Here is a 24,706-nt window from a genome sequence, read left to right as displayed (position 1 = left end):
TGTAAACAATCCAGCACCAGCTTAACAGCCTTTTGCAACCTAATCAGGCAAGTGAGGTGGGGGTTGGCAGACTGTCAGCTTACAGCCAATTCCCCAAACCTCTGTCCTCCAAAAATCTAAACTCCAAAATCCCTGTTGGCTTTTTGGTCCCCAACAGGCACATATTTCTCTGGAATATCATAGGGCGCATGTGAAAATCTTCTAGGGCGCATCAGTGCACCCTGGCGCACACTTTGAGAACCACTGCCCTGGTTCATCAGAAAGACAGATAAAACTTGCAAAACTTGGTTCTTAGTTACCTAGAAAGAAGAACACATTAGACTACCAACTACCCACTAAACTTTCCACAAGGTAAAATAATCTCAACCAACAACTTCACCCAAGACTTTTACAAAGTTAACTACAAAATTGAACTTTTGAGTTCTATTCCTTTATTTTTTATACTCATGTGTCTCTGAAAATACACATGAATAATATACTTTATTGTGAAGATGTTGCGCCATGTATAAAACACATATATCAAAGTGACTGGCTTTAGTTCAAGAATTCAGATACTTCTGCTAAGGAAACTTAGTTTGGCAAAGTTGAGTTTGTTTTAATCTTCTACATCCTCTCTGACTCCCTAGTTCACATTAACTCTATCTGTGCTTGAGAAACCCAGTCTCTCCCTGCTTGGCCAAACCATCACTTTCATTGCTCTAAAAATATTGAGTTATATTATATAAATGCTTATGGATCAACTGTTAGGAAAATTATATGTCTCCATAGCTATGTGAATGTAGACAATATATGCTATATTGGTTTCTAGAGAATTTGCCTACATCAATGTGAAGATATAAATAAGTATTATATAAGATGATTTATCATTTGAATTATAAAAAGAATGCTTTCTAAAACACTCTCCAGATCTCCTTTCCTGAAAAAAACAGCCATAACAACAACAGCAATAAAACTTTCACAAGAAACAGTTGGTCAAGCGTATTACAGGCCATAGTGTCAGCTGTCAAAATGATTACTTCCTCACCTTGACCCCCCTAACAACATAGCAGCTCTAAAACCTCTATTCTTAGCTCTTTAAGGTACATTCTGATCACCAGATCTAAAAAAAAAAAATATTGTACAAAATATTATTAAGGTTACATGTGATTTATATTTTAAACCAGAGATAAAGGAGAAGGCTATGTCTATAGTGAGCCCTCTGGAATGCCTTAATCTTAAAGTCAAGTGTAAGAAAAGATCTAGTGTGTCTGAGGAAAAGAATCAAATCTTTGGGTGGAAGCATATAATGATCTCACTTATATGTGTAATTTAATGTACACAGTGAACTGAGGAACAGAATAGAGGCAGAGGCGGGCTCACAGGGAGCAGAAGGACAGCTGTCAGAGGGAAGGGGGATGAGGGGATGGGATCAGAGAAGGTGAAAGGATTAGTGAAATTATATATTCATAACACAGAGATACAGGTAACAGGACAGAAAATTCCAGAGGGAAGGGTAGGAGGGAGTCAGGGAAAGGGGGGCAAAGGGGGTGTAATGGGGGCACATTGTTGGGGTGTGTGTGTGTTATATTGAGTAGGATAATTAAATCCATGTTAATATAAATTTAAAAATTTAATAAAAAATAATTTTTAAAAAGCAGAAATGATTAATAAGAGGTCATAAGAGCTAATTTCAAAAATTGCTCACTCTGACATTAGAGATCCTTTTTTTTTGTATATGTTTGTATACATAGGCAAGTCTAAACTTCCTGTATTTCCTCCTCTAATTTTCATCTAGATAATATATCATTCTGGTTTTTTTTTTTTTTTTGGAGTGCTTTTAATTTAAAGTATTATAAGAACCCAGAATTTTGCCTCAATAGAAGGGTCCATATTGATTGATTGAATTGATTTTTCAATATTGTCTATGGTAAGTCAGTATGGAAGATCTATCTATAGCACATTTCTTTTTTGTTACTGTTTTGGTTTGGTTTTATTTTGTTTGATTTTACATAATGTGATATTTTGCAAAGAATTGAGACTGTCTCAAAAATACTTTTAGTGGGATATTATTTTTGTATTAATGATACCAATATATTTATATGTATAATGTGTTTCCAGCCTTTTGGGAGTTTAGATTATACCCACTCAAATGCTTTCTATGGCATTGATACATGTGAGCAAAGAGATGTGATGGGTAGTGGTAACTGCAGAGAAATTAAGAAACAATTCTACATAATGGGCACCTTAGAGTTCACTAGGTTGAAAAGAATAGAAGGTAAACTAAGAAAAGGGAATAACATGAAATCACAAAGACACATGGTCTTTTCAAGAATTGAGAAGCTCAGCATTGTTGGCATTAAGATATAAAAGCAGCAAGTTTTTAGGGAAAACACCAATGTCTTATGAATTTGTAAACACACAGAAAACTAAGCAAAAGAACTTATAAAAGGTAGAGATCAATATGAACTTAAGTCATATGAGAGAGCTCCATCACACAAACACATCGGAAGATACCTGAAGATAAGTATTTGTAAAGTGTGGAGTCAGGACCAGCATCATTTACATCACTTGGGAACCTGGTAGACATATGAACTCTTGGGATCCACTCTAGGAACTCCGGGGTGATGCCAAAGCAATCTGTGTTTTGACAAGTCCTTCAGATGCATCTAGAAGACACTATACCATAATCACTGGTATGTGGGAAATAAGTGTGCATTCCAGTTGCAAGATGTAGCATGGGCAAAGGTACTTAAGTTGGAGAGACCAGTGGAGCCTGGAGAATGGGTACAGTAATGTTTTATTTATTAATTTGTTAGTTAATTAAAAACTTTAATAAATACACAATGCTAACCCTAGATGATATTCCTACACTAATAATTTTAGTAAATATTTCTAAATAGTATAATTCTAGGATTCAAAACATCTAAAATCTGGATACTGCATGAAGTAGAAGAAAAGTTGACTGTGCAGGCAGGATCAGATTGAGTATCTATCTGACAGAGAAATTTTAAATTGCGATGCAAAAAGGAAGAGTCTTTGCAGGCTCTTCAATTGATTAGTAACATAAAATAAAATGGGATTTGGGGAGTTTGGAGCTGACAACTTTGTAGCAAAAGAAAACAGAAGTTGTTTAGATTCTTTTCAGGTATTCTTCACTATAAAGGCATGCCTGTGTGTAATGAGACCTACATTATTTGAAAAGTATCAGGAAGGGCCCCACTTTGTAAATATATATACTTTATTCTTAGCATAGTTCTAAAAACTCTACCACTTGCAGTCATTCTTTTGCTTTGTTTTGGTTTTTTTCTCACTCAGCATCAATAAATCAAGGATGGGTACAAGAAACTATGCCCTAGATTTGAAGGCAGTTTACTTTTGATGCAATCCACCATTTTGTTCAGAAACTCTTACCCTAAAACCTTGGGTTTTTTATACTTTCTTTTTATCTCTTGTATTCTCTGGTGCCCACCTTGGTGTCATATTGCAGCTACTTTTCTCAGGCATGGCCCTGACTAAACTGTAACCTATATCCATTCTCACTAGCAAAGTGTCCTATGGTATCTTAATATGTATGGAGTTTGTCTCAACTAGAAGATATTAAGAGAAATATAAAGTTGTTAATAGCTATGCAACCTAATGTATATAAAGTATGCATTAATGTATATAAAGCTAACTCAAGAGAAAACTTGGTAATTTTTCCCCAGTCTTCGCATCTATGTTTCGGTATCTGCTAACATAAGAGTTAAAATAACTAAAAAGAGAAGGCATAACAATGACATTTTCAAAGAATATTTCCTGTGACTACTATATTGTAAAGTAAGCATGCATTTATTTTATTTTACCAATTGTTAAACTTTATTTTTATAAACCAGAGTATATTCATATAGAAAGGGATTGGTTCCTTATATATTAAGGTTCCTTATCGAGAATCCATGTATTATCATTAGGAGAGTTAAGAATCCTTTGAAATGATTTTGTGTGTATGTTTATGTTTGAATTTTTGTAAGTAGAGAGTCCATAAATTACATCAATATTCTCAAAGAGGTCAATAAACATCTGTGCTACCTACCAAAAAAGTGAAGAGCTATAAGCTTAGAGTAATGTTAAAGTAAACACAGTCTCTGCAAATTAAAAAATATTCATGGAATGTAAAATTATAAAACAGTCATGGGATATTGAACACAAAATTTAGTCAATAATATTGCAATAACTATGTATGGTGCCAGGTAGGTACTGGAAATATTGGGAGAAACACCCAATATTTTACTAATATGCTGTACACCTGAGATTAATACAAAATAGTGTTGAATATGAACTGTAATGGAAAATTATTTGAAAATTTTAAAGAAAGAAAAAAAAGTGCATAGTCTCCCAAGTTGAAAGGTTCTATCTGGTTACTATATTAAGCAGTGTTACCTTCTCTTATTTTCTCCCCACTCTATCCCATTCACGGGCCTCCCTGGATGTTCTTTCATTTAATTTTATTGAGGTGACAGTGCTTTTACTACCTTTATCTAGCTTTATATATTTTAATATATATCAGTTTGTCAGTTGCAGTTAAGATATTAAATTCCTCATTTGCACATTTTTGTGACATATTCTAAGGTTGTATTTTCTATATTTACAAAACATGCTTTTGTACTCTTATAAAGACTTTTCAATAGTTTTTATGAGGGTTTGTATGACTTGTATACAGAAAGATGTAAACAACCAGATAAAGAAAAGACAAGGAAAATCTCCCAGGAACCAGTAAAGAGATGCATGCCTATTAGTTCTGAGTTTTGGCAGCCAAAGCAGAACAGAAACATGAATAATCACATAGCTCTCCATATTTGATAATAAAATGCAAAGTCATTTTTCAGAAAACTTTTCTGGCACTAACTTCTACGAAGACTATTTCCTAGGCCTCCTGCACATTGTTGACATTCATCTCAGAAACTTCATCAGCTTCTCTTCCTTTCTATGCTCTCCGTTTCTTTCCCACTAGTAAACTCTCGACTGGGTGGCAAATTATCAACAGTTTTCAGAACACTATTTATTTCCCGTAGGTTCATGGATACCACTAAGATCTTTTATTGATTAACTCATGTTCCTGACAAGCCTTCTTGGCCAACCTTCCCTGATAGATGAAGAGATGTTTCATGCGGGAATGTGGCCTAGAAAAAAATGAGTTCGGGAAATGTTATTAGTCATTGCATAATATTTCATTTATCTCTTTTGCTTATTACTCATCATATGCATCCTTTTTTTAATTAAGAAGTAATACTCATATCAACAGTGAGGTCTCTGGAGACTTCCTGAAATGTATACCTTCAAAGATGTTGATTAGGAAGAGATTTAACAAAACATTTAGATGTCAGAGAGTTAGTTGAGAATTGACATGCTGCTATGAAACATAAGGAAAATGACTTGTATCTCAACCCAACAAAAGACCACCCAAAAGTAGGTGGCCAGAAATTTGCAATCTCTAATGCTTTTTCATGTGCCTGTTAAATTTATGTACATAAATCAACCACCTATCCCATGACACTGAATATACTGGGTAGAATTTCTAAAGTTTTCCCCCTCTAATGATGTCCTGCCTAAATCCCCTGCAAATATAGAGATCTCATGATTATGTTGCAATATGGCATAGTAGATTGTAAAACAGGGAGATTATCCAGGTGGGCTTCATCTAACAACACTATCTATTTAAAGCAGAGAATTTCCTCTAACTGGTGGGAGAAGTCAGAGAGATTTGAAGTATGAGAAGGATTCAGCATGCTATAGTTTGTTTGAAGATGGAGGAAGCCATGTAAGAAGAAATGCAGGTGGTCTTAAGTAACAGAGAGAGGCCTCAGCTGAGAGCCAGCAAAGAAACAGGACCTTGGTCTTAAAATAACAAGGAACTGAATTCTGCCAATAACAGAAACAAACTTGGGAAAACACCTTGAAAGATGAGAATGTTGTCAACTGATAACTTGACGTCAGCCTTGTGAGATCCTGGGCAGAGAATATAGGCACATTATTCTAGACTTTCTTTTTTTTTTTTTGATTAAATTATTTTTATTTATTTATTCATTTTAGAGGGGGGAGAGAGAGAGAGAGAGAGAGAGAGAGAGAGAAGGGGGGGAGGAGCAGGAAGTTTCAACTCCCATATGTGCCTTGACCAGGCAAGCCCAGGGTTTTGAACCGGCAACCTCAGCATTCCAGGTTGACGCTTTATCCACTGCGCCACCACAGGTCAGGCCTAGACTTTCAACCTACAGAAAATGTGAGATACCAAATGGGTGTTGCTTGAAGCTCCTAAATTTGTAGTAATTTGTTACATGGCAATAAAAATTAATACATTAAGATTCATGTCTCCTTTAACTAAAGCTCATGACTGAACTCTATTTAAAATCCATTGATTCCTAATTCATTTAAAAGTGATAACTTGGATGGAAAAAAACATGGGATTTTAAGAAAATTCAATATTTTTTATATCCTTTCTAACAAAAAATTTTAAGAATTAAACCAGATTTCTCACCTCCTTCCAAAGGGAATGAAAGTGGTTCCTCATTTCTCGCCAGAAGTGTGTATATTTATGTATGTGTTTATCTTCTATTTCTACCAAAATAAATGCTTCCATAATGGTAAACTTTTCGGTATAAGTTACACATAAAGGAATCATTTCTGAAATAAGTTTATGTTTATGGCCAATAATCAAATTTAAATGCCTGTCACCTCTATGTAAAGAGGACCTAATTGGTACCCATTCATTCAATCAATCAGTATTAATTGAGTCCGTACTTTATTTCACAATCTGTGCTCGATACTGGAGAAACATGAGTTAAAAAAAAGAATTGTACCTGCCCTCAAGGAGGTTTTTAAGGAACTTGCAATCCATGAAGAAAGAGAGAGAAATAAACTAGTCAATGTGGTAAGTGGAATGTTGGGGTAAGACAGGTTGCCAAAGAAATACACAGGAAGAATGTAAAATCCAATCTTAGTTGATCAGGAAAAAGTTCATCAGGGAAGTAGAACCAAAACTGAGTCCTGAAAAAGAGTATGAAATGAATCAAGGGAGCAGGGAGGCTGGGTGAGAGTTAGGGTCTATTGGGGATATCCTTTAACAAAGTCTGAGATGCTGTAGAGGGTCCTAGTTATTTAAGGAGCTAAACAAAGAATAAAATAGAGGTAAAGAACCGCAATTATTAAGGGACATATATGTGGTCCTTACAAGTTTAGAATTTTTTCTGGGACAAGTGAGAAACTCTTAAAACCTCTAATCAACAATGATTCAAGGTTGTATTTATGCTTTAGAAATATATCTCTGACCACACCAGGGAGGAGTGGTGTGGAGGAGAGTTCACTTTGGCTGCACAGTGAAGAGGTTTGGGTGGGAGAGGCTGTGGGTAAGACTGGCGGTGGGGAAGAACAAGGCTGGGGGCAATAAGAAGACATTAGAATAAACTGTAAGATAAGGGCAGCTTGAGCTATTGTAATTTAGTTTCAATGAGCAAAGAGACAAATGGACAGATTTGGGGACATGAAAGAGGCAGAATTGATACATATGTGGATATAATGACAGGAATGCCTGGAGCTCATCCAGGTTGATTCTGGAGTTTATGGACAGGGCACAGGAGCTCTGGGGAAGACGCAGGCTTTGGGAAGTAGGTTATGAGTGGGGTTAAGTTGAATGGGCTGTTCAGCCAGCCACTGGGTAAACAGGTAAGGCTTAGAAGTCATTCTCATGTGAATGTCAATTTAAGCCCCATAATCCACAAAGAGTAAGCTCATGCAAAGGGGTTCACTTAAATCTCTAGGGAACAATAAAAGGAATATCTAGGTGAAGAGGATCCTGAAAATATAAATATACCTGAGACTACCTAATAGGTATCACAAGAAATAGTTAACCCACTGCTTTCATAATTTGCCATTGTATAACCTCTTCTATTTTACTTAAAATCATTTTCTTAGCTTAAAAAGGAAATTGGAATCTTCTTGTCATCACATAAATCTATAATTATTGTGGATGACCTCATCTACATGTAATTTCAGCTATCTCATACATTATTGTAATAACTATAAAATCTACTTGTAAACCTCTTAGTATCCCTTGATACTAAGGAACTTGCAATCCATGAAGAAAGAGAGAGAAATAAACTGGTCAATGTGGTAAGTGGAATGTTGGGGTAATATAATTCATATATACAATATATCACTAGATACTGCCATGTGGATATACCACAGAAGCCTCAACCTCAGTATGTTTCAAACTGAGACATTCCCCCAACCCAGTTTCCTCCTTCACTGCAGCACTCTTCCCACCACTCTTTCTATAGGACCTATTTCCAGAGATGGGAGCCTACCCTAAAGGTGGAAGAGCCAGGGAATTAGGCAGCAGTGGGTATTAACCATGTCCATATGTCACACTTGGTTGAACTGGAATGGTTACTAGATCCAAGTTTTACTAATAAGATCTATTTCATAACTTTTGAATTGAAAGTAAGAGAAGCTAATCTTGGTCTCTGCTGATTGGTTGGAATTGAGGAATTATAAACTCCAGAATTGTGGGATAGTCGTGTGCTTTGAAAAACAAAAACACTGGACTGAAGAGTGAGTCATAGCCAACATAAGGAAAATGTGCAGAGAAAAACAAATATTAAGAGGTGGCTACAAAGAGAGAGAGAGAGAGAGAGAGAGAGAGAGAGAGAGAGAGAAGGAAGAGAAGGAGGAAGAGGAGGAGGAAAAGGAGAGGGAGAAAGAGAAATAAAGAAGTAGCTGTAATGCCAATTAATTTTCATTTCCTCATTTCAATTTTTTGTCAGGTCCTATTAAATTCCCTCCTCTTGGGTTCTAGCAGATTCTTATAAAAAATTCTACTTTGGCTTAGAAATGGATTTCCGTGCTTCAATTAGTTGGATAGTATTGTTGTCATCTGTAATTTTTGATCACTCAATTCATTCTCCCATGAATCTGGCAATAATACTTCAAACATTCTTTTTGGAGACACTTGCCTTTATTCTTGTCTATAAGGTTCATTGGGGCCCACCCCAGGCCATAGGCCTTAGGTCAAGAAGGAAAACATGATCCAAACTAGGTTAACGTCTCCATCAGTAATATCTACTAGAACTATTGAAAGGTTGTGAAAAGTTTAAACAGTTTTCTTTCCATGCTGAGATTGCTTAACTAGTAAGGATGACACCTTGGAGCTGTTGCATGTCATCTAGTGACCATGAACAGAAAACCTTTTTGAAAATTAAACCAATACAAAAACTAGTTCAAAAGATGGAGAAAAACAAAAACCATATATTCTTCATACATCATTTGAGCACCAAGATCTATTTGTTTCTAAAACCATATACTTTTCAATTACTTCATCAATAAATGTCTTTTTAAAAAGCCAGTTTGAGGTGTTATTGTTATTTATTAAAAAAATGTTCAGATAAGCATGGATATTATTTCCTTGTGTATCTTTAAGTTGTTGAAGTTTTATTATATGATATATACCTAGCACCATGGGCCTAGCACTCTATGAAATCTAGTATATGTTCAAAGATCTGCTAATACTGAATGAAGACAAACTCTGCCCAGCAGGTCATTTTGGATATGTCTTTTTACAGTCTTACACCTTCATTAGAATTTTCTGACACAGCACTGCCCTATCATCAGTGAGTTTTAGTCAGAGGGATTACTTGGAAAGAGTTATTATTTAGAACCTTGCTATTTCTTGCTATTATAGCCAATCGGTTACAGCATTTGTCCTCCTAATGCCAAATCCTAAGTGGTTTTTCTTTCTCCTCTCACGGCCACCATCTTAATGAGAACTCCCCATCTGAGTCTGTGTAATAGCCTCTTGATGGATCTCCACATCTCCAGACTCTTCTCCAATCCATTTACCATGACGTAATGAGACATCTATCTAATCATGGTTTCTGACTGCAAACGTTGTACAAATTAGCAATAATATACATAAAGGAACAAACACTGTGCATGGCATATTGATTAAAATGAAAATCTCTGCAACTATGAAGTCAGCACAGTAATATTAATGGGTACTTATATATTTTTTAGTGCTAACTATATACTTAGTGCTCTGCTTTATCTAATTCCACCTTTATATTAACAATTGGAGGTACTTTTAAAAGCGAAGAAACCAAAACTTCAGAGAGCTTAAATAACTGGACTAACATCACATAGTTAGCTAGTGGCTAAGATTACATTGAAACCCAAGGTGACTTACTTCAAAGTCTTTGCTTAATTTCCTTGCCATTACCTCTTGCAATTCTCTACAACATAACTGTTGTATTTCCTGAGCTAGAAAACAAACTAAATATGACCACTTTTAACTTGGAGAAATGAATAGCAGTAAGGTCCAAAAGCTGGCTTAAGAAAATGCCCCCACATCCTGCCGCAGGCACGTAACTTCTTGTTGTCCTTACAGGTCTGCAGTTTTGTGAAAAGTAACACATGAGAGATTTTGCTCTCAGAGCTGTGGAATGTGGTCTTTACTACGAAATGCCTGCTCTCAAATGCAGACTGTGTCTCTGTCTACCAGGTATGTGTCTATGCATATGAAATCCAGAGAAAGTTACCCTAATAGACTAAATAGGGATGCTTTCCCAGGCTCCAAGTCATGGGACAACAAATCCTAGACAACGTAATTTGACTTGATTTTTGCATAGGTAAAATGTGTGTTTTTTTTAAAAAAACAAAACAAAATGTTTACATTTTTATGCATTGGGGAAACTGAGCAGATCTATCTATGTATTGCTATTACTTGCTTTATGACAAATTAAAAAGAAAAACTCACAAAATAGCAATTCCTTTTTTACAGAAGAAAAACTATATTTATTTTTTTTAAACATCTGATCTATTAAAGTGCAGAAAGAAGACCTGTAATGGTCTTTTGAAAATCTCATTTTATGATATAAGTGTAAGGCATGTTTTTTTTTTTTTATCATGGAGAAAGGATTACTGGTGCAGACAAACCCAATAGTATTTTTTATATTCTGACCTAAAAACTCTGTCTTGAGTTTATTGATTCCTCAGAAGGTAGAGAGAATGCTAAATATATTGAATTTTGATGGAAATGAATTCAAAAACGGGCACAAAGTTAAAGATCATAAGTGTCCAGCTGACACTGGAAAGGGTCTTAGGCAAAGGAGATTCTGAAATGAGTTTCAAATATGTCATGATTTGCATCAGGATAGTAGCCAATGTGGAGCAAGAGAGAAACAGAAAGGAATCCTAGGATCGTTTTGATAACTGCTTTCCCTAGTCTCTTCACAGGTGAATCTTCTGAGGTCTTTCATCTGCAGAATCAGATGCCTCTGCTTGATGGTACCAATCCATACCCACTCTCTATAACCTGGGCTACGAGCATGGGCTCTGGGCTCATGGCATCTGTACTTGAGTCCCAGCTCTCTGTGTTACCTTAATGAATTCACGCTTACTTAGTCTCCTCCTTTATTTAACAAACACTGGCAAAGCAATTACCCAGATCCAGGCCCAGTTTGAGACTCTTTATGCTCTTAACAACCCAAAAGGATTGTTATCACTTTCATTATAACAAATCAGCTCATCACAGAGAAAGTAAATTTCCCAAGATAGAGGGTAAGAGAGCTAATGAGAACCAACAGCCAGCCCTAGGCAGTTTGGTTCCAGAGTCCTTGTTTTTTATTTATTTTAATTTTTTTTAGACTCTGAGTCATGTATTTAATTTTTTATTTTAATTTGATTTGGTGGGGTGACACTGGTTCTCAAAATGATACAGGTTTCAAGTGTATAACTCAATAAAATATTATCTACACACTGCATTGTTCACCCATCACTCCAAATAAGATTTCTTTCAGTCCCCACTCCCTCCCTTTTTCGCACCTTCACCTACCCCCACTCCTTATCACCTCTGGCAATGGCCACACATGTGACAAACCCCTTAGCCTTTTCTTTGCCAGTCCCCCCCTGCCTCCCCTCTGACAGCTGTCAGTCTGTTCCATGTGTCCATGCCTCTGTTTCTATTCTGTTCATCCGGTTACTTTGTTCATTAGATTCCACATGTAAGTGAGATCATATGGTGTTTGTCTTCCTCTGCCTGGTTTATTTCACTTAGCATAATGACCTCCAGGTCTATCCATGCTATTGCAAAAGGTAAAATCTCATTCTGTTTTACTCTTTACCACTAAATTAGTCATGCTAAACTGTGTCAAAAAATCATTTTTCCTCATACCTATGGTCAAGATTAATTGATGTAATCCACATAAAACATCTGACAATAATAGGCATATATCTACAATCAGTTTGTGGGGTCGGGAGTTGGTCTGTTGGGGTAAAAGCTGGTATGTCTGCTAGGCCCTGGGTGTCAGGGAGCCTTCCTGAACCATGCATCCAACTGGCACCATCTGCACACATGGGCTTCTGCTTTAGTTTCCCCGTTTGACTTTCCTGTTTCCAGTGGGACTATGGTCTAGACCTGACCTCCAGCCAATTTGGCTAGGGTTCTCACTGTTCTTGTCCCAGGAATCAAGTGTGCATGGTCACAGGTCTTAGCTACACTTTACTTTTACTTGTTGATTTGCCCTGTGTCCTTGAGCAGGTTTATATTATTCCAGGCACAACTACATAAAAAGGTTTTTGGTGAACTGAAATAACCTGGTAAATTAGAAAAGGAATAAACTCAAGGGTCCCAGACCTGGTTTTGAATCTTAGCCTCAGCAGTATGTTCTTAAGAATGTCAGCTACTTGCTTTGTGATTTAGTTTCTCATTGGTAAAAATGGGAATATGAATTTGTATTCTCAGGGTCATTGTTAGAATCAAACATAATATCAGATGTGGATATATCTAGGACTATGTTTAAACTAAGATAGATGGTCAACAAATTTCCTTTCTCTCACTTTCTAAAAGTACAGAGGAACTCCAAGTCTGAATAAGTAATTCAAGTAACCTTTGCATCAAACAATACACTCAGGTTCTCACACTGCGGTAGAATGAACCTCAAGTAGCACTGTTGGGGCTCATCAAAGCTGATAGGGTCACGTTGCTTACGTCACTGTTGAGTACTTGCAATGGAAATGAGCAGCAGCATGATAGTGATTAGAAACTGTTACACTCTATATGTTTGTTTATTTATCTATATAGACATGTTCTAAATGTTTATACTTGTGCTATGGCTTGTTTTGTTTCGATAAGATGACTGATTGTGCTTGGGAATGCTAAGAAACAAATTGTTCAAAAATGGTCCAAGTAATCAAAACGTAATAGAAAAGCCACAGAACACAATCATGGATTTCATAGGGCTGTAAACGTAGCGAGTATAATGGAACAGTAGATATTTCCTGTAATTTCTGAGAAAGAGCCTTGGTCACACTTTATCACTGAGGAATGGGAGGCAATTACAGTAACTGCTGTTGTACAGAACCAACACTCCTTGCAAAATTGAACGTGAACTTTCGAGCTGTATATGTTGTCGTTAATCTGAAAATAACCACTTACTAATTTATAGTAATATTTATTTTCTGTGATACTTAAAGAAAGTAGGAAGGCAATCTAATCATTGAGACTGGAGACTGGCACAACTCGATGTACAATGGTTTAGCAAGTGTGTCTGATTATTCTTTATGTACTTTGTTCTTTGTTCAAGATATTTTTTAATTATACAGAAACAGATAGGCATGTCTTACAGAAGCAGCCATTGCATGAAATGGAAGAAAAAATGGTCAGTAGCCATCTGAATTGCAAATAATTTCTCAAGCTGATCTACATTCTTGGTTTAACTAAGATTATGGGTTCTTTGATCAAGTGCTTAAAAGCTAAGATTAATTTTCTGGTCTTGGTCAAATTAGGATCTATTGAGTGGGATTTGTGAAATTTTTGTTATAGTTACTGCATTTTCAGGATGATATTGCAACTATAGGCATATGATAAAAGCTGTTTTCTCTGAATTTCTTACCAATCTGAAATACATGCATCAGGTTCAAATTTCAATTTTGAATAAAAACATCAGAAGAGGTTCTTGTATTTTTGTCATAAAAGCATTTCCTGCAGAGACTTTGTCCTCAGTTTCTGTACCCAAACAGGGAGACAGGCAGACCAGGGAAATATAATGAAGCTTGTTGTGTGATATCCATTCAAATATATTAGTACTAACATATTTTAGTACTAGGAAGTACCTTCTATGGGGGTACTGCAACTGTCTGGTATTCTTTGCTCTAATTCAGCCTTGTCTTTAAATGCTCCTAACCAAAGAGGGGCCAGGTGTGAATCAAAGGAAGGCTAGAGCCTAGATGGGAGCTGGGCTGCTCCTGACGGTCCGGAGTTTGCTGTGGTTGGTTCTCCTTCCCAAATGCTTCCTTTAGGTAAATATCAAGAAGAAAAAGAAAAGATAAATCAGAGCATGCTTCTCAAAGTCTCTGCTAGTATTACATACAGTACTTTCTCAGAGTTAAGTATTGGAATAGATTCAACTTTAGTTTGTACCTTATCCATAGAGCTCCTCCACTGTCTCTTAATGTGTGGGGTAAAGCCATCAAGAGAAAAGATTTTAGTGATGGGGAGAGAACCACACACACACAGTCACACCCTCTCTCTCTCTCTCTCTCTCTCTCTCTCTCACACACACACACACACACACACGTACGCATACCTACAGATAAAGATACAGTTTAAGTCCCTAGGATTATCTCTTCCATTAAGTTTAGTATGTCAAAATTTTCTACGTACATAATACAGTTTCACATTCTCCCTGTGTCCTAAATTGCTTTCTGATGTTGAGTGTCATGAGTAGTCAAGCCCCATTCAGTTAACCCCCCATCTCTGAATTGTCCAAAAGGATTGAGCATCTCTCCAAGTGTTCTGCAACACCAGAGAATTCTTTAGACACTGAGGAGAAAGGAGAAAAGATTTTAGACAAAAGGAATGGCAAGTTTAAAAATGGAGTGAAGAAAGTAAAGCAGTTCAGAAAAAAGTACAGTTCAAGATAAAGAGAAATGCTGAAGTTAGACAAATGGTAAAGGTCATGATGAATTTTGTAAGCCTTGCAACATAGTCTGGAAAGCAATGTTATCCATCATTAAAGAAAAAGAAAAGAATCTGAAGGACATTTGTACTGAGATGTAATTTACTAAAGAGTTCTGCGGTTGCCCTGGCCAGTTGCCTCAGTGGTAGATCATCGACCCGGCATGTGGATGTCCTGGGTTCGATTCTCAGTCAGGGCACACAGGAGAAGTGACTATCTGCTTCTCCAACCCTCCCCCTTTCACTTTTCTCTCTCTCTCTCTCTTTTCCTCCTCTTCTGCAGCCATGGCTCAATTAGAGTGAGTTGGCCTCAGGCACTGAGAACGGCTCTGTGGCTTCCACCTCAGGCGCTAAAAAATGATTCTGGTTGCAAAGGAGCATGGACCCCAGATGGGCAGAGCAGTGCCCCCTAGTGGACTTCCCAGCTGGATCCTGGTCCAGATGCTTGTGGGAGTCTCTCTCAGTGTCCCTTCTTCTCACTAAAAAAAAAAAAAAAAAAAGAGTTCTGTGGTCATTGATGTATTCCAATCTGGGCTGCTCCTGTCTCAGTCAGGTGGTCATCTGTTTAGATTGACACTGGTGACACAGAGAGTGAAGATCTGGACACTCCAGAGCAGTGCTGTTCACACAGCTTTCTATACTGTCAGTAACCATTAGTCACGTATGGAACCTGAAATGAGGCTCCTGCAAAGGATGTGAATTGCCTTAAGACCTTAAGAGCAGTAGATAGTGAAGGAAAAACAGAGATAGGTGTGATGGGGGTTAAATGCTAGGAAATAAGGGCAGAACTCCCAAATCCATTCTGCAAACTCAGAGCAATATATAGAACTCCAGTGACCACAGGGCTCACCAAATGTACAGAATAAATGTGTCAAAGTTCAGAGGCATATTCCAGCACAATCTGGCAGGATTTAAGAAGCAGGAAAGGCTTGTAGAAGAGTCCGAAAAATTCTTTTGGAACTGACTCATTAAAGCAGAGTTGTTTTAGAATCATAAGGTATGTTCCCCACAAGTGTATCTTCATTGGTTTTAAAGGAGAAACAGGCTGAAGTAAATATCTGATTGCCTGTCAAGAAATTCACTAACCACAAGGAAAACAAACTAGAAGACATCTTGAGTGTTTTTCTTCTTGTGCATCTAGTCTGTTAGCTGTCCACTGGTAAATATTTCCCACCCCAATAAGAGCACTATTTATAAATGAATATTAGTCCAGAAGTATGTGGTGTTCTTTTTTTTAATTTTTAATACTTTTTAAATTACAGTTTACATTCAATATTATTTTGTATTAGTTTCAGGTGCACAGAATAGCAGTTAGACAATCGTATACTTTACAAAGTGTTCCCTCTTGTTCCCCTGATATTTCCAGTACCCCCTGGCACCCTACATCGTTATTACAGTTGTCTTGACTATATTCCCTGTGCTGTACTTTACACCCCCATGACTATTTGTAACTACCCATCTGTACCCCTGACCCCTTTACCATTTTCACCCGGTCCCCTAACTACCCTCCTTTCTGGAAACCATCAGTCTGTTCTCCGTGTCATGAGTCTGTTTCTTTTTTGTTTTTGATTTTATTCTTTGGATTACAAATATAAGTAAAATTATATGGTATTTATCTTTCTCTGACTTATTTTACTTAACATAATACTTTTTAAGCCTATGCATTCTGTAGCAAATGGTAAGATTTCATTCTTTTTTATGGCCAGTAATGTTCCGTTGTATATATGTACTACCACTTTTTTACCCACTCATTTATTGATCAGCACTTGGATTGCTGCCATAGCTTGGCTATTTGTAAAGAATGATGCAATGAACACAAGATGCATATGTTGTTTCAAATTAGTGTTCTGAGTTTCTTCAGATAAATTCCCAGAACTAGAATTGCTGGATCATAAGGCGGTTACACTTTCAAATTTTTAAGTGATACAGTGGCTGTACCAATCTGCATTTCCACCAGCAGTGTATGAGGGTTCCCTTTTCTCCACATCCTTGTTACCACTTGCTATTTAAATATTTATTGATGATAGCCAGTCTGACAGGTGTGAGGTGATATCTCATTGTAGTTTTAATTTGCATTTTTGTAAGATATTCCTTTTAAATAAATACTGGTCTCTTTGCCTGCAGACCTAGACTCTGAAATTTTTCAGGCAACTGAATGGAAAGAATTGAGTCAGACCTATAGAACAAAGAAAACCAGATAGAAGGTGACAGGGGACAATCTGACTTTGGGTGAGGGGTATGCAACATAATTGAATGATAAGATAACCTGAACATGTTTTCTTTGAACCTATGTACCCTGATTTATTGATGTCACCCCATTAAAATTAATAAAAATTTATATATAAAAAAAGACCTAATTCCTCCACCTCACTGAGTGAAGGAATAAGCAAACTGAGGCAGTGGGTTTGCTAATATTCCAGGAGGGGAAAGGAGCATGTTCTATCAGCAATCCAGTACTTTCAGACAAAATCAAATAAAAACACTCTAGAAAGTCAAATATGCAAGATATATTTTAGAGTGGGAGTCTGTTTCACAGAGCACTAAAACTGTTAGAAATGTCTTAATCATAACATCTTTAAACATATCTGATGATAAATACCAGCATTTTGTGCTGCTTTTTAATGTATTCTTTTAGTTTGTAAGGGAAGACATTATTAATCAGTTTAATTTCCATGTGTTCATAAAAATAAATGTTAACCATTTATTGCATGCTTAATTATTTTCACCTTTTTTTCTTTGTATTGTTTCTTTTATTATTATTATTATTATTATTTTTTTTTTTTTGTATTTTTCTGAAGCTGGAAATGGGGAGAGACAGTCAGACTCCCGCATGCACCCAACCGGGATCCACCCAGCACGCCCACCAGGGGGCGACGCTCTGCCCACCAGGGGGCGTCGCTCTGTTGTGACCAGAGCCACTCCAGCGCCTGGGGCAGAGGCCAAAGAGCCATCCCCAGCGCCCGGGCAATCCTTGCTCCAATGGAGCCTCGCTGTGGGAGGGGAAGAGAGAGACAGAGAGGAAGGAGAGGGGGAGGGGTGGAGAAGCAAATGGGCGCTTCTCCTGTGTGCCCTGGCCGGGAATCGAACCCGAGACCTCTGCACGCCAGGCCGACGCTCTACCACTTAGCCAACCGGCCAGGGCTTATTATTATTATTATTATTATTATTTGTATTTGTGTTTTTCTGAATTGAGAAGCAGGGAGGTGGAGACAGACTCCTGCATGCACCTGACTGGGATGCACCTGGTAAGCCCACTAGGAGGTGATGCTCTGCCCATCTAGAGTGTGGCTCCGTTGCAACCAGAGCCATTCTAGCACCTGAGGCAGAGGCCATAGAGCCATCCTCAGTGCCCAGACCAACTTTGCTCCAATGGAGCCTTGGCTGTGGGAGGGGAAGAGAGAGATAGTGTGCCCTGGCTGGGAATTGAACCTGGGACTTCCACACGCCAGGTTGACACTCTACTATCGAACCAACTGGCCACGGTATCATTGTATTATTTCTTATCCTGACTTTTAATCACTAGTTTGAGCATTTTTATTTTTTACTCATTTTAAATACAGTGATCCCTCAACTATTGCAGGGGTTGGGTTCCAGAACCCCCAGCAGCAATAGGCAAAAATCCACAAAGTAGCAACCTTATATTTATTTTATTATTTATATTTTAAGGCTTTATAAACCATCCCCACACTCTTATAAACCTTTCCCATGCTGCTATTAACCTTTCCCACACTTATTTTGCTTATTTTACTGCAAAAATAATTAAAATAATAAATATATAAAAATACCTGTATACCTCAAAATCCCACGATATTTCTGTGATACAAAATTAAATCTATACAATTTAAAAATCTGTGATACAGCAAGAACACAAAAAAAGTGAACCAAGATATGGCGAGGGACAACTGTACTACAAGAAAGTGACAATAAAAGATTCAAATAATTTTATAACACCGCTGCTCAAGATAAACTTAGAGATTCTGAATAACGTATAAGAAGAGATAGTAAAAAACAAATATTTGTCAGTTGATTAAAAATCTCTACATTTCGCCTAGGAAAGGTCACAGGGTGTGATGTGCATAGTTGACAAAACCGCAGAGGTGTCAAGAAACAAAGTATCAGAGTTAAGAACAACCTCTTCCATGTCCTGTACCTCAATATATTTTGACTTTCAGTTTAGATTTCTAAGATGTTGGCACATGATGGGAAGACATGCCAGTACACCTTCAGCAAGGAAATGTCTGGGTGGGAGAGCTGGCGACTGATGCGGCAGCACTGGTAAAGGAAAGGGGAGGAAGACCGTGTTGACTGATGCTGAAATATGCACCTAGCTGCCTCACATACTCCTCACAATAGCCCCTTCACCCATCACACAGACATGTGGTTAGCACCTTCATTGTGCCAGTCTCGGCCCTTGTGGAACTCATAGCCAGTGCAGACAGCACACAAAGAAGGAAACAGACAAAAAACAAATGAGAAAACAAATAAGTTGAGGTAGCAAATAATAAGAAGAAACTGCTTCTTATAGGGCCAGGAAAGACTATTTTTAAGAAAGTATTTAACCAAAGGAAGAAACAGAACTGTCCATGAAGAAGTAGGAAAAGAACAAAGAAGCATGGGCAAAGGGCCTGGATGAGAAGGATTGCTATGTCTAGTGAGGAATGAATGGGTGGGAGCTGGGGTAAAAATAGAGAACTCATTAGGAGGCTGTTGCTGGTGCTGTAGTTGAGAGATGAGATTCACCTGAATCGGAATAGGAGTATTAGAGATAAAGAGAAGTGAGCAGTAACATTTAACATATTTTTGAGGTAGAGATCTATTTCCTGGTAGTATTTGCCACATTTACTTATCAATATCCCCCACATAACAGAGGAGAAGCGGCCTTAAAAGTTAAGAAATAAACTAAAGCTCCTAAGTCACTTTAGGATGGAGTGATGAACCCTGCCTTCCTTAATCTCTTTCCCCTGTATCACACTCCCTGACTTTATTAATTCCAAGTCATTGTAGGTTTTATAGAGTTCTAAAAGTGAAAGCTTTTGCCAGTCTGATGATTCTGAATTATAATATGCTTTATTAACCAGGCCAGCTTACAGATTTTTAGCTTGTAAATTCCTAACTTCATTTTGTCTGAAAAGGCACCAAATCCTACACGTTTTCCAGATAACATTTCTTCTGCACAAAATGTTGAAATGCTCTTGCATTTCTTCCAGAAATGTGCTGCATCAACATCATAAGTCGCAATTGGGGTTTTTCCCCCCTTTCCCTGACATTTTACTTAAATTTATGACACTGGTGGTTAGGAATACTGATTGATTTGTTTTATGAAGTACCCCACTCTCTATGAAGAAAGAACCAGGCTGTACCAGTACCATCCACCCAACTTCTGATGTTAACAACACAGCCAGTTTAGGGGTTGTTCCAACCTAGCAGAATCTAGGGAAATTCCAGGAGCCCTGGGCCAAGCCCTGCCTCCAAAGCCACGCCTTCGTGGTAGACCACTAGGTTCTCGTTTCCCCTTCCCTTCCCTTTTCAAATCCCACACCTTCTTGTTGGGAAGAAACTGTAATTAACCCAGTCAATTAAGTTATTTAGTAACCAATGTCCTTTGTCAACTCTGCTGAAAATGTACCTGTATGTGGCTGTACTTGAAGTGGCCCTGGTTGCTGATACTCCCCCACCCCGCCAAGTAAACCAACACATGGAAAAGGCTTAAAATAAGCCGGCTTGGAGTCAAAAGCTGAGCTGAAAAACATCTTGCCCATTTTAAACTCAGAACTTCTGTAGTTACTTTCTTCCTTTTTATTTTGTCTTTACTGTTGAGATTCTGGGGTGTATATTAGTGCTGCTCACCAGTGCCTCATGTCTCCTTCTCAGCACAGAGCAGTATTGTACTTTCTCACTCTCTGCAGCCGGCATGGTGCATGGCTTGTTCTAGAAGCACTTTAGGAGCTGCTCTACAATTCTCCCCACTCCCCTACTGTACAGCCTCATCTTGACCGGTACATTCTTCGCATTCTTGATGTGAAGGAAAATACAACTTACCAAATTAGAGAAGTATGACAACAGTATATTATATTGGCAGAAAGTGAGGGTTGGATTCAAGTGGACTGGGTTTTAATCATTCTTTTTACCTTACTCTCTGAGCCTTCTCTTTTTTTTTTTTGGCTGTAAAAGAGAGACAATAGCAGAATTGGCTATGACAATTTAGTATGGCAGGTACAATTTAGTATAAGAGGATGATGCTCAGTGAAAATAGCTAGTTATATGATGGATATTGATAAATACACTACAAGTCTAGAAGGATATCTCTATGAGGCAGAACTGAATCTGCAGTCTGCAAAAATGGAAAAAAATGTTTTCATTGATCCCCTCTCACTTCCCCTTTCTTCTCTCCCCACAAGCTTCTTCCCCGTCACATCACAGGCACGGCTTTCTCTTCCTCAGTGTCCCGATGCTTTCTCTGCCTCCTTCCTACTCTGTCACAAACCGCTCCCAGGACCCACGCTGTCACAAACTGCTCCCAGGACAGCATGTATGACTCATTAAATCACTCATTAAAATAGCTCCATTTTAACGGGAATTAAAGTCCAAAAGCTCCAACATATTAATGCATATGTTTAAATATTATAAAAATACATTGTAAATTTTTGAAAATGTTACTTCTCTTTTTCCTTTGCACCACTTAGATTCACATTGTTTTCTGATTCCTATTCCCAGGTAACACACAATCCAGAGGATTTCACTCAATAAGTGTATGAAGAAAGAGAGAGAGAAGAGAGGAGGGAGGGAGGGAGGCAAGGAAGGAAACAAGGAGGAAAGGATGAGAAAGAAAATTCCTGGTAAGAAAAAAAATTCTAAAATCAGGTGGAGATACTTTTCCTTTTCGGAATGATTTCACACTGTGCCCTCAGCACAGTTTAGAAGGAATTGGAGTTGTCCTGCTCTTCTCCTCTGTCTCCTGGAGACACAGAGTGGGACAAGAGTAGTTTACAGTTGTAAATATGCAAAACAGTTTCTTGTATTATTTATTAATTATTGTGTTATATTCCATTAAAACAACTGTAAGCCTTCTTTTATCCTCCTGTATATAAGAGATGTAAAGATGACTTATAACACTTTTCATAACATCACTAGAAATTGGTCATTTATTCCCAGAGCTAAACCTCCTGCTAAAAAGATGTTTAACCATATTTGATTTTATTATTTATTCCTGGGTAGAAATATTATAGAAATATATTTTAGGATCACTAATATCATCACTATATGGAATTGTACATTTATTCTTTGAACAATTCTTATTATATGGAGAGATACCTAAGTAGTTATGTGCATTTATAATTAGATTTTATTGGAAAGAAATGTCTAAGAAATGATTTGTGCAGTTGTGTGCCAGAGGAGTAATAGCTGGGTGCTGGCAAAATCACCCACCGTGACTGTGAAAACACAGCCAGAGGTCGATATAAAAATAACTTTATAAATATGTTGAAACTTTTACTATTTTTCCCAAAACAATTGCATCACTTCCTAGAAACATAAGTACATGGTTTTTCAACCATCATTTAAAAAAAAGTATGAGGAGAGTCTGTAAATACAATGATGAAATGAAAAAGTTGTCAATGGAATTTTACTGGCACAGCCTAGAAGTCAGGATCAGATAGATCAACAATATGTGCATTAGAAGCAAACACTGAACAATCTTCTGTGTGATCATGAGTAGCCGTCAGAAGCTGTCAAAGCACAAGCATGAATTGGTGCTAATAGTTGGACTGGACTCAAAGGGTCTAAGAGATGCAGATGACCTACAACCCAAGATGATACTTTTATAAGCAGACAAAGCAGAGGTACAACTGATTCTTATGCTCTCTTGTACATTTGTCTGCATACAGGTAGAAAATTATAAACAAAAGTCCCAAATAAGCAAGTCTGACTCAAGAAGGCAATAGCTGACTACCATTAACGTCTATGTTCAGTAATAACATCATATAACCATTTAAATGCCCCTTTGTTTAAATTACAGTAAATCCTTAATTATCCTATTTTAAATTGTAGCATCTGGTCCCTTCAAATTTCAACCTTTAGATGTGCTTATTCCCCAGATTTGAAAACTGCCAGAAAAGAAATCTGAGTGTCCAAAGCAATGAAATCAACCTGCATTTGTAATTTAAGTTCAGGAATTCCTAAAGCCTCCACTCTCCCCAACATAAATAGAGCAATTTTACTTCAGTCTAATTTGATTATCTTTCCTATTACTTGCTTTATGAGATTTGTACTGTTTATCTACTTACAGGAAAAACTTCCAAATATTTCAGTGTCAGAAATATGACTACTTTCAAATTGTCTTTCTTAAGTGGAGCCAGGAGTGGTATGAATCACAGAGATTTTTATTCAGTCCTTAAACCTGTTACATTGCAGAAGCACTATCATGTTAGGTCTTATGATTTTGGAGTTTAGATCTGGCTTCCTCCCTAGATCAACCAACCCTTCTGTAATGGGTAGAATTGTGTTTCCCAGCCCAAATCAAACTTGTATGTTCAAGTCTTAACCCCCAGTACCTCACATTGAGATCTTATTTGAAAACAGGGTCATTGCAGAGGCAAATAATTAAGATGAGGTCACACTGGAGTAGATCAGGGCCCTAATCCAATATGACTAGTGTTCTTATAAAAAGAGGGTGTTTGGGCAAGAGAGAATACTATGCGGGATGATGTGCTTTGTCTATAAGCCAATGAGTGCCAAAGATTACCAGCAAACCACCAGAAGCTAAGAGATTCCTTTCTCCCTACAGCCCATGAGAGCTGCCGTAAGGAACTAACACTGCCAACATCTTGATCTTGGACTTCCAGTCTCCGCAACTGTGAAAAAATACATTTCTGTTGTTTAAGTCACTCAGTCTGTGGTCCTTTGTCATGGCAGCCCTAGCTCATGATACCTCTTATGTACTGCTGTGCAAAGAGTCTCATTGGCTGATTCTCTTTTTATCCCTGCTCTTGTTCACTAAATGGGAATATTTGCATATTATGGTATCCCAAGAGTTTGCCTTCAAAATTATAGTCATTTTAACAAATGGCAATATCTTTAAGCATTGGCTTTGCCTTTGAGAGGATGAAGAAAGATGAGACTTGATAAGGAGAATGAGATAACTTGTCAACGGCTTATACCTTCCTTAAATATACATTGTAGCAGCTCACTTGATACATGCCAATATAAAAACAATGACAGAAATGTGAGCCTCAATCGCAGATCTAGCTGGACATGCAGCCAATTTCTTTAAAGTGAGGTCTAAGAAACAGGAGGATCATAATTAGGAAAATTAATAGTAGTATCTTGGTCTCAGGAAGGAGAAAAGGCTATGGTCCCGCTTAGTTGGGAAATCAAATGGGATTCACAAAATCAAGCTATTCCTTAGGAAACAGAAAAGTAGGTAGTGATGTCAGAGGAAGAACAGAAGCCAGTCCCTGGACTGAGTGATGACTTTCCTAGTCCAAGGAGAATAGGAACTAGATGAATTTCCTACACTCCCAACTTTCAGCTCTCTGGCCACCTTTCACACATGCACTTCTCAACCTTTAGTGTGCATAAGAGTTGAATGGAGGGTTTCTAAAACACAGATGCCTGGGCTCTAGTTTTAGAGTTTTTGATTCAGTAAAGCCCAGAGTAGGACCACAGAATCTGCATTTCTGCCTATTGAAAACTATACACAAGTGATGCTGATGTTACCAGTCCAGGGATGATACTTTGAGAACCACTGGATGG

At 37.6% G+C, this 24,706-nt stretch overlaps 1 protein-coding gene across 2 annotated transcripts in view; it reads right to left on the bottom strand.

Annotated features, from left to right (window-relative positions):
- The window catches only part of PTGER3 (prostaglandin E receptor 3), a 218,229-nt gene that overhangs the window by 80,017 nt on the left and 113,506 nt on the right, over positions 1-24,706 (bottom strand). The window lies entirely within an intron of this gene.

This window comes from Saccopteryx bilineata, chromosome 3 (assembly GCF_036850765.1).
Source record: "Saccopteryx bilineata isolate mSacBil1 chromosome 3, mSacBil1_pri_phased_curated, whole genome shotgun sequence".
NCBI lineage: Eukaryota > Metazoa > Chordata > Mammalia > Chiroptera > Emballonuridae > Saccopteryx > Saccopteryx bilineata.
This window is presented reverse-complemented; position numbering and strand designations above follow the sequence as displayed.